We start from the raw sequence: 14,270 nt of genomic DNA on the forward strand, positions 1-14,270 counted from the left end.
AATACTGACCCTACGACTTATCCTAGAACACAGGATGAAGAAAGGCAAATCTAAGATTACAGCATTTGTAGTTTTAGAGGCAGATTTTGTCAACGTTGACTGGATTATAAAGGCAGCAAAGATAACATACAGGGAAAGAAATAGTATCTTCTACTTGTACAGAAACTAGAATGCAGTTATACGAATCCAGGAAAGTGAAAGGACAGCAGTAGTTGAGAAGGGAGAGGGACAGCGCTCACATAATCCAAGCCAGGTGTGGAGGCACCAATGGATTAATTTGGAAAGGCATTATATGTTGGAAAGTAGAAACAAATACCTTGATGTTTGCTGTGACACTGTAAATTCTGTTGTAGCCAGCAAAGGACTTGGAAGAACAGTTTTACGAAATGGATAGTGCCTCAAAAAAAATCATAAGAAGTATGATGAAAGTAAATCAAGGGCAAAGAATATAATGGAATCCATTCTTCTCTCTCCAGTGTCTTCATCTGTTCGTAACTACTGCAACCCACATGCTCCTCACTCTGCTTACTGTAGTTATCCTTTTCTACAGTTTTTACTCTCCCTCTCCCACTCACTTCTATTACCAAACTGACAATTCCTTGTTAGCTCAGGATTTTGTCCTATAAAATGATGCCTTCTTTTAGTCAAAGTTGTGCCATAAATTTCTTTTTTCCCGATTATATTCGTTACGCCGTCATTAGTTATTCGCTCTATCCGCTTAATCTTCAACATTCTTCTATGATAATACTTTTCAAAAGCTTTTACTCTCTTCTTGTCTGAGCTGTTTATCGTCCACTTTTAACTGACGTACAACGCTATGATCCCGACAAATACTGTTATAGAAGACTTTAGGAAGTCACTTCAATTTGTTAATTGTCGCACAACACTACACATAAAAGGCTTTAAGAAGTCACTTAAATTTGTATTCGATGTTATGCTGTTATAAAAGACTTTAGGTAAATTTGTATTCAATGTTAAAATATTTCTCTTTTACAAAAAAGCTTTTCTAAGTCTTACACGTCTGCATTTTATGCCGGTTATTTTACTGACCAAATATCGAAACTCACCTACTACTTTTTTGTCTCATTTCGTAATCTAACTCGAAAACGATCGCCTAGGTCGACTATAGTACATTACCCTTGTTTTACTTTTGTTGATGTTCTTCTTATAATCTCTTCTCAAAATGCTATTCATTCCGTTCAACTGCTTCTCCAAATCCTTTGCCGTCCCTGATAGAATTACATTGTCATCGACAAACCTCAAAATTCTTTTTCTGTCCCCGGAACTGTAACTGCCTTTCCACATTTCTCTTTCGTTTCCTTCACTGCTTGTTCAGTATACAGACTAAATATCATTGGAGGCCACAACCCTGTCTCACACCCCTCTCTACCAATGCTTCCCATCATGCCATTTGACCCATAACTGCCCTCAATAAGCTTTAGCCCCTTGTATTTTTGTCCCCGATATCTTCAAAATTTCAAAGAGTGTAGTCTAGTCAACACTGTGAAAAGTTTTCTATACATTTACCGATACAATAAACGTAGGTTTGGCATCCTTCACACCGTCACCTAAGACGTTGTACCGCAGAATTGCCTCACACGTTCCTACATTTCTCCTGAACCAAAACTATTTTCCCACAGGTTGGGCTTCTACCAGTTTATCCATTCTTCCGTATACAATTAGTGTCAGGGTTTTGCAGCCATGTATTATTAAACTGATGGTTCGGCAGTAACCACGCCTGCAGCACGTGCCTTCTTTGGAACTGAAAGTATTACATTCTTCCTGAAGTCTCATGGCATTTCGCCTGTCTCATCTTGGACATGAGTGGAATAGTTTTGTCTTGGCTGTTTCTCCCTAGGACCTCAGCAACTATGAGGGAATGTCGTCTCCTACAGTGACCTTGTTTTTACTTGCGTACTACAGTGCTCTGTCAAATAGTTCTCTCAGTATCACAGCTCCCATCTCGTCTTTATTTACTTCATTTTCCATCGCTACACTATTGCTTTCAGGTACATTTCCTTTGTAATTATTCCTTCTACCTTCCAGCTTCCACCTCTTTGGTAAGTACTGCCTTGTTATCTGAGCTCTTGATACGCTCTTTCCTCAAAAGGCCTCTTTAATTTTCCTATAGGTGATATATGTCTTTCCCTCAATTATACTTCCTTTATTTTTCCTGTAGCCATTACCCCTTAGCTGTTCTGCATCTTCTGTCAATCTTATTTTTAGACGTCTTTATTCCCTTTCGCCTGCTTAATTTAAAACATTTTTATATTTTCTCCTCTCAACATTATTAAATTCAACTACTCCTGTGGTATCCAAAACTCGCCCAGGTAGATGTCCGTGTTAAAGTGCTGGTCCCTAATAGAATCCGCCCAGCGACAGGGTCAGTATGCCAGTAGTTTGTAAATGGTTTGCTACAGCCTGCGAGAGGAATACTGGGCTGGTACAGAAGTCACGCCTCAGTTACACAGTTCGCCAGCATTGCGAAAACATGCAGACAGTTTGGGTTCACAGATTTTCCCCCACGTGTAAGAGGGTGGCGACAGAAAGGACATCCGACTACCCCTTAAATTAACCATGAAACTCTGTAAATAACTGTGCCAACACAGCGCCGATGCAAGACTAAGGCAAAATAACGACGAAGATCTCCTGTGGTATCCAAGGATTTCTGATGTGCCTTGTCTTTTTACCTACTTGATCCTCTTCTGCCATCACTATTTCGTCTCTGACTATTTCATCTCTCAAAGTCACCTGTAAAAACAATTTTGAGACGAAGAACTGAAGTATAATTCGGGAGGAATGAGTTTTAAATGGCAGTCCATCATCATAATGTAGGTTTACTTGGTTTCGTAAATCACATCTAGTGAATGCACTACAGTCCAGTTCATATCCAATCCTTGTTCAGCTGAACTACTGCTTTGCCCATAATGATGTCAATGACACACTGGCTTTTAAGCTTACTTCCATTTTATGGGTGTCAAGCTTCAGATAAGAGATGAGTAGTAGGGCAAAGGGGATACATGTGCTTTTTTGTTAGTGCAGGTTGCCTATCTCAGGGGTAGGCATATATTTAGGGGCAAACCTATTTTTCTCTTTTGATTGGCAGGTCTCTAACCTATTATTCTGCTAAGTGGATTATGACTCCCCTGGGGATAACCCATCCTTCTGAGAAACCCCTCCCCCTCCACCTGCCCCTCCTTCTCCCCCACCATTCTGGGCTCAGCCCTCACCACACTTTTTATATCACATTAATTGATTAATTAATTAAATCAATCAATCAATTAACCCCTCTCCTCTGGGAAACCCTTCAGCCCTCTCCTTCCCCTCCCCCACCTGGAAATTATCGGGAAAAAGACTCAGTTCGTTGGCTGTTTGGCGGGGAATCGATTGCAGTGTATGGCATATTGTTTAAACAATGTCTGGTAGACAAGACAATGTGTGAAATATTGTTTATTTAAACAATTTAATGGATACAAGGTGGTATATAGAATATAGTTGATTTATTTATTTAAAGAATTTGGCAGGAAATCAATTGTATCGAATGTAACATTGTTTAAACAATTTCTGGTAGTCAAAACAATGTGTGGAATATTGTTTATTTTAAAAATTTTGTGGATACAAACCAATGTATGAAATATAGTTTATTTATTTAGTTAAAGAATTTGTCACAAAGCACTGCAGTCCCATTTTCTTGATGACATCATGGGTCTTTCCCTTCCTCTCTGCCACCAGTTAATGGGCTGCTTTTTGAATTTGGTGCCCCTTTGAATAAGGTTTCTGGGCCCACCCCTCTGGAAACCTCCGACCCTCCCCCCATTCCCATCACTGACACAAGCACACTTTTGGTATCAAATTTATTGATTAATTAATTAAATCGATAAATTAATTACCCCTCCTCCTCTTAGGAAATTTCTCTAACCCTCTCATCCCAGCCAACCCCAAGTGGAAATTGCAGGAAAAGGACTCAGTCTGTGCTGGAGAGGAAGGATCTCACAACAGGAAATTCAATTACATACTAAAGGATGTATTGTTTACTTATAAAATTCAATTTTCAGGAGTTGAAGCTCTTTATTTGGTGGGAAAAGCTCACATTCAACTATTACATGTCCCAATTATGTAATTACATTACTGTAGATTGAAGATGTTGTCTTTTTGGGAAATTTGTGTGTGTGTGCTCACCTTGACGGGCGATATCGACTGAGCTAGTGCACCACGCCACCACCAGAGGATATTTAACTCCCCACCCGTCGATCCAACCCCCCTAACCCTCCCAGGAGAAATTGGCAAAAAAAAAACTCACTCTGTGCTGGAGAGGAAGGATCTCATGACACAAAATTCTAATTAATGTCAATAATATATTGTTGCATATACTGTATGTGATCAGTTTGTGGGAGACAGGGCTCTCCCACTTGGATAGAGCTTACGTCTGCAAACCCCATCCCTCACCCCCACTTCCCTTGCATAATAACTGCAAGCACTGAGGAATGGAATGAAGTATAGTGGCCACTGTTTGGAGTCTCTTGCACGTTTCTCTGTCGTCAGGGTGCCGTCGCAAAGCTCAAAAACCCCCAATGTCCTAATTATAGATCATGACACTAAATACCATACACCACAGAGCGGATGACGGCCTCTTTTGATCTCGCTGCCCCAAACATTCTGTTGATCGTGAAATTCCAGACTCCCTTTCTGTCTCTGCCTCCCTCAAAAACCTACTTCCTGTGTGTGTGTGTGTGTGTGTGTGTGTGTGTACCAACGTCTCCAAACATGCAGACAGAGGTTTTCATGGCTCCTCAGAATACTGTGTTCCTATGGGCTAATGCTGGAACAAAGGGAGAGCAGACGCAATTCCAATATAAAAAAACAGAGTGAAATAGTCCTTTTGTATTACCCTATCAAGTTAATTGCATAACAATTTACAGGACTCAGATCAAAACACTCACCTCAACCTTATGATGATCCCTATTCATAATAAAACATATTTTCAACATTTAAGTATCACATGTAGACATTATGTAAATCAAGTAATGGAATTTCCAGCACAAATAGATTGTAATGCTAAATACCTCCGAGCTCTTGTATGCACCGCTGTTTAACAATACACACACCATCCTCCACCATAAAGTTTCCACTAAACAAATCTGGCGGAAAAAAGTCCTATTAATCATACAAACTCGCGACTACAAAGAGCATGCCACCACCGACTGCAGAGAGTTGCGGTCACACCATCGATCACCAGCAGGGACATTGCATTTTCTTGTGAGGACTGGTGAGGAGAGACCTGCACACATATTGTCTATGCCAGCAGCTGCATACCCATCATCCCACATTCACACACCTGCCATACCAAAAGCTCAGAGATTGGATAGAGATTGTCACCGAGTACTCAATTGATCAGTTTACATGGGTGGAACAATTATTCTGCGCAAACAGCTGTCATTTTGAATCTTCTCACCCAACGCGCACATCCACTTTGTCACTGCTCACCCAGCACCCTAATCACTTCCTTAGCCCCTGCTGCTGTGGACAAGAGCAGGCAAGTTGGCACATTCATTGTACCTAACCACCCATCACTGGCAAGGCTAATCAGTTACTTCCAGTCGCCAACTGCTCATGACCACTCCTGCTGTATGAGATAAACACCAGCAGCTTGGGTGTATACAGTAGTTCTAATTAATTCCACCCCAACATAGACTCCTCAGCTTAAAAAAACCAATTTACCCAATCTGAGACAACCATGTTGTTGACCATACACCTCGAATTTTTCACGCAATTTGTGGATTTCACTATTTTATACAAGTTATTTTCGAAGACTGAAGAAATTGGTACATACTCGCGTTTTCACATCGCTAAAGTATCGTTACTTGTTGTGAAAATCCTGTCATGGTCTGGCATAGGCTATATTTCCTCTAAATATTCTCTCATCAGGTAAAAAAAATCTGTTCTAATCAGCTTAATACTTGTTACATCCTGCATCACAGGATTAGAATATCAGACTCATTTTTGGCTCATGACAGAGTGCTAAGATCTATTTCTGTCACAAGATGCCTCCCCACTTTCGAACTCTCTCTTAAATCAGCCAAAAGCTTCGCCACATACAAAGTCTCTTAAGGTAACAGTTGTAAATATCATGTTTGTGCTAGGTATCACTTTATAAATTCGGTAATATAACAGATTCTTTTACAATGATCATCTCGTTCTGTGTAGGTGGGAGATTTAAATTTCATTGAAAGATTTCACCGCAACGAAAAATGCCTTAATACCGCTCCAACTCACGAATCTTATCCGTGGTTCCCTAGCCATCACTTCCACCCACCAGGTAGCACGTCAATGATATCAAATTGATAGGCTAATTAATTAAATTGATTATGAGAGTCACTTAACATAGCGAGTTTTTTTTCTTCAGCAGTCGGATTACACTCACCATGTAGCTCAAATAGAAATCCCTGGGGGGATGACTGTGTTCTTTTTGAGGAACACTATTTGAAACTGACATTGAACCTGACCACAAAAGGATTCTACCACTGGCAACATACATTTCACGTAACTATGTTACTCTCACCCTGTATAAAAGCAGCCTTGATTCTACTAGCACACCCAATAGTTGCTGACGATATCCACATTCAAAACCGTACATGTCTTACAAATCGAGGTATGGTATTTCTTCCAAACGAAGTGGCCTTCCACGCATATACCATGACGCTGAACACAGATGGTGATTGCGGGGTGTGTATTAGCAGACTACTAGCAGACTGAAAGTACAGGTGCACGTCGCCAGAAGTGTAAGCTCGTAATAAAATCACCCTGATCACCGAATTTTGTTATTTACATAAATACGGAGGACATCGCAACATATGGAAACTGGAAGAGTTTGTGGCGTTGTGGAGTATTTTCAAACAGCAGCCTGCAGGTGATGACCTGAACATTTAATCTCATCGTTCACAGTGACAGGCTAGCAGACGTCTAGGTGTTCCATTTCCAAGAAACCAAGAGCTTTGATGCCTTATAATGCAGCCATGTATGCAGTCACTCTTTCGATGCTGGCCATCTCTGGAAGGTGTTGCTTCTGCAAAGACTCAATCCATCTCAAACAATTGGTGTCAGTCAATCATTATGTGTAATCAACAGCATACCAGTGAACATATGGGATAGGGAAGACACTGTCAATATGGGACACTGTACTGTAATAATCACCACAACTGATAGTGCGATCAATTTTAACAGTTTTACTAGTTTTTCTGTAATTTCAACGCCAACTAATGACACGGCAGCATGCTTCCCAGTATCTGAGTGCAGTGTAGTGGGAGGTACTCCATCAGTCTGGCAATATGCAGTCACATCATAATGTTTATAGCAATGCTTGTACATAGAAAGAAGCACCACATTTTTAAACACTTGAGGCAGTAAGTTAAATCTGTGTGAAATGTCACATAGCAGGGGTATACGTTTTGTAGGAAACAGGTAGTAGTCCATAGCATTTAAATCTTTTAGTAAGATACCTATAAATGTCCAAAAGCACTTTACAAATATTTCGTGATTTCAGCCAGCAAAACATGGAACACGCAGTTGAAAAAGTCTTGTCATCATCTTGGAAGACACAGTCCTCCAGCTGAATCATCATAACATATTCAGGAATACCTAGGTTAAATCGTTGTCTTGAATACCCCAAAATTGGGCAGTCACTGTTCTGCCTAAATAGCGAACGAAGGGTTGGCACTTCAGCGAACCTCACCAGCCCCCCCCCCCCCCCCCTTAAGTTAATGATGAGCACAGTCGCTCCACAAATGGTAATTTCCTCGCTCATTCTGATGATGAACTGGCGATAGACGCCAGGTTATTCGTCTTTTATATTCCGATTCTTTTATTTTTTAAATGCTGCATACACTGCTACAAATAATGTGTATAAGCAGAGACCGATGATACAATGAAGGCTTTCACGACCGGATGGTACTGTTGTTGATAATTCTTCCGGGTTATATGGCCGTGGTCCATGGAATTCTTCTATTCCTAACGTTTACCTAAAGTTCACAAAATAACTCTCCCTCTGAGAACCATTGTTAGTGCGATTGATTCCCTTACTTATCAAATATCTAGGTATCTAGCTACTCTTCTACAACCATACATTGGTAAGACTGATTCTTATGTGAGGGATTCACGTCATTTTATTGAGAAAATTGAAGGTCTAACCTTGGCTCCTGAAGACATTCTGGACAGTTTTGATATTGTATCTCTGTTTACTATGATTCCGGTCAATGAAGTTATGGTTTACATAACGGAAGTTTTCCCTGAAGAATTGACCGCTCTGTTTAGACTCTATCTCACATCTAGCCAGTTTCTGTGGGATGAGGAGTTTTATGAGCAAGTGGATGGTGTTGCCATGGGTAACCCGTTGAGCCCTGCGACTGCCAGTTTTTACATGGAGAAATTTGAACAATTAGCGTTGAATAAAGCAAATAAAAAACCATGTTGTTGGTATCGTTATGTAGACGACACATTCGTGGTTTGGACACACGGTAAAAAAGCCTTAGACGAATTTTTTGATTATCTTACTAGCATAAACCCTAAAATTCAGTTTACCATTGAAATGGAAAAAGACCAGGCTATTTCGTTTCTCGATGTGTTAGTCATGAGACAGACCGATGGCAGTCTAAAACATAAAGTGTTTCGGAAGAGCACACACACTGATAGATACTTACACAAGAACTCCAATCATCACCCACAACAAAAAAGAGGTGTAATCAAAAGTGGACAGGGCAAAACAGATTTGTACGCCGGAACATCTGAATACGGAACTGAATCATCTGAAACAGGCCTTCGAAAAAAATGGGTACTCAAATAAAGAAATTAATAGAGTTTTAAGACCTAATTACAGCAGGCCAAAGGACAAGGATGGTACACAGCAATGGAAGAACACGGTGTCTTTACCTTTCATTAGTAAGGTTACAGATCGAATCGGCAAAATTTTGCTGAAACATAAAGTGAAACCGGTATTCAAACCTACCAGAAAAATAGGACAAGTACTTCGTTCTGTTAAAGGTAGAAGGCCACCATTATCACATAGCGGTGTGTATAAAATTCCGTGTACTTGTGGCAAGGTCTATATTGGTACTACGAAAAGAAGTGTGAATACGAGGGTAAAGGAGCATAAAAGTCTTTGCCGACTGGGAAAAATTGATAAATCGGCCGTTGCGGAACATGCACTTCAGTCAGGTGACCATGTAGTTAAGTTTTCTGAAACTACAGTTTTAAGTGCTACCACGAACTATTATCCACGACTGTATAGGGAGGCTATTGAAATTTATAAACATGAAGATAATTTTAATAGAAAAGAAGAAGCCTTGAAATTAAGCGAGATATGGACAGTGGCGTCACAGAATCGATAAGTGATTTTTATCTATGACGGACTATTATCGATAGTTACATTTTATCTTTGACTAGTTTTCTCTGTGCTACTACATGCAAGCTAGACCACTCCCACTTTCCTTGGTATTTAGGCGGCTCTCCGACGCCCGACTCGTCAGTCGGCAGGACTCAGCAGGACCAGCCATACCTCTGAGGATGTCCAACGTAGTATTGGACGAAACGTTAGGAATGGAAGAATTCCATGGACCATGGCCATATAACCCGGAAGAATTATCAGCAACAGAGACCGATGACTAGTTCACCCAGTTGTGAGAAAACTGCTGAAGAGCTAAGACTTTGAGGTGAATAGCAGCAGCAGGTATGTGAAGGAGCCACATATGTGGTAATTATGTTGCTTAACGTTACTTACAGCATAAGAGTTGGTATGAAATATAACCAAGAGTTCTGTCATGTTGTGGTATTTGATAATCCATGATTTTGTGTTGCCAAAGTAATATTATCTGAAGATGAATAGTAACAACTTTGTGATTTGTCAATGCACATTTCTGCATTGTTCCATGACAACGTTCATTCATTGTCAGTAATGCTGGGAGATCACATGGTCACAGCAGGAACAATTAAAATAGTTAACAGCACAGAGTGCATAAATCTGCAGGAACAGACGTTTAAGAAAATAATGTACACAAGTTCTTCTACAAATTACGCTGGAGATTGTCAGCTAAGGTGGCAATCCTACGTCCACTGATTCTACGAAACATTGTGGAGTGAACTGTTGAAATATTCTCGCCAAACTCTTGTACCTATCAGAGAAAACCATCCCTCAACTGCATGATTCATGTTGAGCCAGAATGTAGGTAGAAATATGAGCCATTTGTGCCAGATATAAACACAGAACTGCGATCATATTTAAGTCCATTCATATACCCTGCAATATGTAAGTACTTATAGACAAGAAAGTGGATGCTACATTTATGTGTCTGTTCTCTATAAAACACCCTGTCGTCCTCAGGACAGAGTGGTATAAACAACTGCTTCAAAGAGTCTTGTGACAACAGACTGGTCCTGAAGTGATGATGCTGGAAACCAGATAGAAAGGAAGAATGGCTCATTACTTCCCAATAACATGTGTGCTTTAATTACAGGATCTTCATGCTATGGGAAGATAAATCTTATTCTAACACTGTTAATACATCCTGAGAGGATCCACTTTGAACATGTATACATTTTTTCAAAACCTCTATTTCAACCAAAATATCATATATTGCTGGAGATATTGTGTGGCATCGAGGGAGTAACGTGCCAGACATTCGGCGAAAGCAGCGATATTACACTGCCTGAAAAAGTGAAGCCAAACAGCGTATTAATAATTGATGGCACCACAGTGGAAAATCAGGATGGGATTCGGAAATGTTTTTGCTTTGACTGCCATATGCAAGTTGATTCATGTTGTTTGAGCCAGACGTACTCAAGGGTCTTGAGCGGTAGGTACGAGATAATGTGAAACTTACTACAGCTTTCAAATAGGGAAAACTGAACTTAAATCATATTTACCACGCATGTGGAGGAATCAATATGTCATTCAATTAATGTGTCACTATAAGCCGGGATTGCTCGAATAACTCATTATATGAGTTTCTGGTTATTGATGAAACAAGGAAACTGTGGTCAGACATAGATGAACCTTTCATGAGATGCTACATAAAATGCAGTGTACCAAAACATAACCCTGTCAGAATATTAGGCTATGGACAAATTCGTATGGATGCTGTATGCTTATCCCAGTGGACTGCAGCACAAGCCAAACTAACATTTACATGTCGACAAAAAAATTGTGCAAGGTTAGTGGAATTCGATAGTGGTGTCAAGGCAGTAGCTGTGAAAGATGAATCTCAGCTGATTGATAAAATCCAATGAAGTGAACAAACAATCAGCACAAGGTTAATGGAGTAGGATAGCATTATCAAGGCACCAGATACATAATTTGAATGTCAGCTGAATGATAGACTCCAGAGAAGTCAGCAAGCAATCAACACATGGTCAACAGAAATGGATAGCACTGTCAAGGCAGCAGTTACAAATGTTAAAGAGTTGTATGCCATAATCCAGAGAGAGGGAATCCATGTAGTTGGAATACTGAAACAGTCGAAAGACATATCAATGCACGAATGGGACTGGATGGGTTTATCAAGGTAATAGCTATAAAAATTAAATTGTACAGGTCCATAATGCGGGAGACAAGTGAAAGACCCATCGACATGAATCTGAGATAGGTGAATTAAGAAGCTCAATAACCCATTACCACAATTATCTCCCCTCCTCCAGAATATATAAGATGCAGACTATCTTGAAGTGTGATCAGTATGAGATAGAATGTCGACAAAACACAAGGTCATAGAGGGACAGAAAACCTCACATAACAAACTGTGATTCTTAGAACTGAGAGCGTTGGATTGTGAACAATCTCTCATGGAAACGTGTGACCCATAACATAAAGTATTGAACAGCTCTCACACATGGTGGCAGTGTTGGAAACAGGTGGAAGGGAATAAGAAGAAGAAGATGGCAAAGCAGGATATTCTGCTAACAACTTCATTATCACAATGTTGTCAAATTAGACATGACATGTGGGGTCAGTCAGGATCAGTTGTAAAAGCTGGGAAAGCTACCTCTATGCTTAACAAATAACATTATCCTCATTACAGACAGGGAGTTTGGGCAGACACCTGGTTTAGTCAGCTAATATTCCCAAAAACATCGAACCCACAAAAGTATTTGCCGAAAGAGAAGAGATCTTATGCTGAAATACTGTGTATGACTAACGCACATAGGCAAGGCAACACTCCAAATGTACGAGTAAAAAGCACAAACAGCCAGAAATACATTATTAGACCAGCGTTAAGCAGTAATGATAGCAAAGACCAAAATGCTGAGATTCAGCACAGAAAGATAGTCCCATTACCTCCAGAGGAAATGTATTACTATGATCCCAACGAAATCGTAAATGACTGCGACTAGTGACAGCATCAGTCACAGCACAACATACATCTAACGATAACATCATAATAATATTAATCTTCTTGCAGCTTCGAGAAAGACGCTTTATTGAATAATGGTGTTCCGTTAACTCCACATGTCTGCTCACATGTTCCAGCACAAACAAGTCATAATATGTGATTTGGATGATTCATCGCAGGCTGATATCGTGGGTATGAGAGGATATTCACTATCGATTAAAGGTTTCAAATATATTTTAATGATCAGAGATACGTATTCCAAATTTGCCTGGGCCCTTCGTGTGAAGGCAAAGTCTGGGAGCGAAGTTGCGCAGGTGTTTGAACAATTGCTACAGACTGGTACAAACTGGTGAGCTGGCAACCTGCAGACTGACTATGGAGCTGAATTTTACAAGTATTTCAAGTTGGTAATGGTGTGACACAGTATAAACCACTACTCAAAATTCTCCAATATGAAAGCGAGTATTATGGAGCATCTGAACAGGACTGTTAAGACTTGTATGTGAATATGTGGCGCATACACATGGCTAGATATTCTCCCACAAATTATTGGGGAGTATAATCGAACTGAACATTGAACTATTAAGATGAGTCCCATTGGTGTATGTAACGTTGGAGTTCAAAATACAGCACACAGCCGTCCTAATATAAAGGATCTTCACAAGCAGAAGTGCAGTGTAAGTTACTTGGTGCATATTTCGAAATACAGAACTGTGTTTGAGAAGTCTTATCTCCCTCACTGGCCAAGATGGATATTTACAGTAACTGAAGTACAGAGGACAAAACCAAGAACTTAAATCTGCACATTCCCAGATACAATTTCCGTGCACCTGTAACAACACCGAAGAATCACCTGGTTGGCGGTGATCAAGGATTAATCTGCTTAATGAGCCATGCAAGGAGTACACTGCAAATCAAGCTTTGGCAGAACATCACGCTGCAGATCTAATTTTAGCTTATGAAGCAAATGAAATGCGTTGACGAAGTGACATAAGCATAGGACAATGTAATGCGGTATTCACAGTTAATAAAGCAATGCGTACCATGCTTAAAGCGGCCGCTGCAATAAATTTCACACAAATTTAAGAACAAACCAACTGGTTCTTAAAAAAATTGTATCTAATCAGCGGTGGTAGCGATAGAAAGCGCCTTGAACAAGAAGAAGAAGAAAAGTGCAAAAAGAAGATTTGTTAAAATGCCTAGAGTTCTGACAAAACCTATGACTTCCAATGGAATTTTTTCATTTCTAATTCCATCATTAGCAGGGCTATCGGCAATTGGGCCATTGGCGGGAGGGGCTGCCACTGTAACCTGAACAGTAAAGAATGCACAAAACTCTCAGAAGCAACCACAGGAATCTATATTTAAAACCGTATAAGACTGGTCTTGGGCTGCTTGCTAAAGAAAAATCCCATAACTGAAGTACCCAGCAGACAGCTTGCCAGTCCTGATCTGTTTAAATTTGTCAAGGAACTAAAAAACCCCAAGATTTCAAGGTGTATTTAAGCAGAATACTTTCGTGAAGATGGCTTGGAAATGCAATGTATGTTTGTAAATTTGGACACTGCAGGAGGATTTGGAACGAACTGAGGTGTGTATGTTAAAAGAAAAAAAAACCGGAATGTGCCCCACTTTGACTTGCATTGGGATCTACACACACCGAAAGTATTGAGTGATATTTCGCCAACAGCCGCATGCTCTAACTTTCTGCGCTACCAAGACTTTGATTCAAACATCTGTGGTCATTTTTAGTCTAATTTTTCTGCTGGCAAATGCACAAATAGAAGCACAATGTCAGTTTAGCCATAGATACACAGTCATACTCCCTTACTATAAAAGAGCGGTCGTCAGTATTACGTCCGCTTTACTGCCCCCTGATAGATCTTAGCAAGAGGT

This window comes from Schistocerca serialis, chromosome 5 (genome assembly GCF_023864345.2).
Source record: "Schistocerca serialis cubense isolate TAMUIC-IGC-003099 chromosome 5, iqSchSeri2.2, whole genome shotgun sequence".
Taxonomy (NCBI): Eukaryota; Metazoa; Arthropoda; class Insecta; order Orthoptera; family Acrididae; genus Schistocerca; species Schistocerca serialis.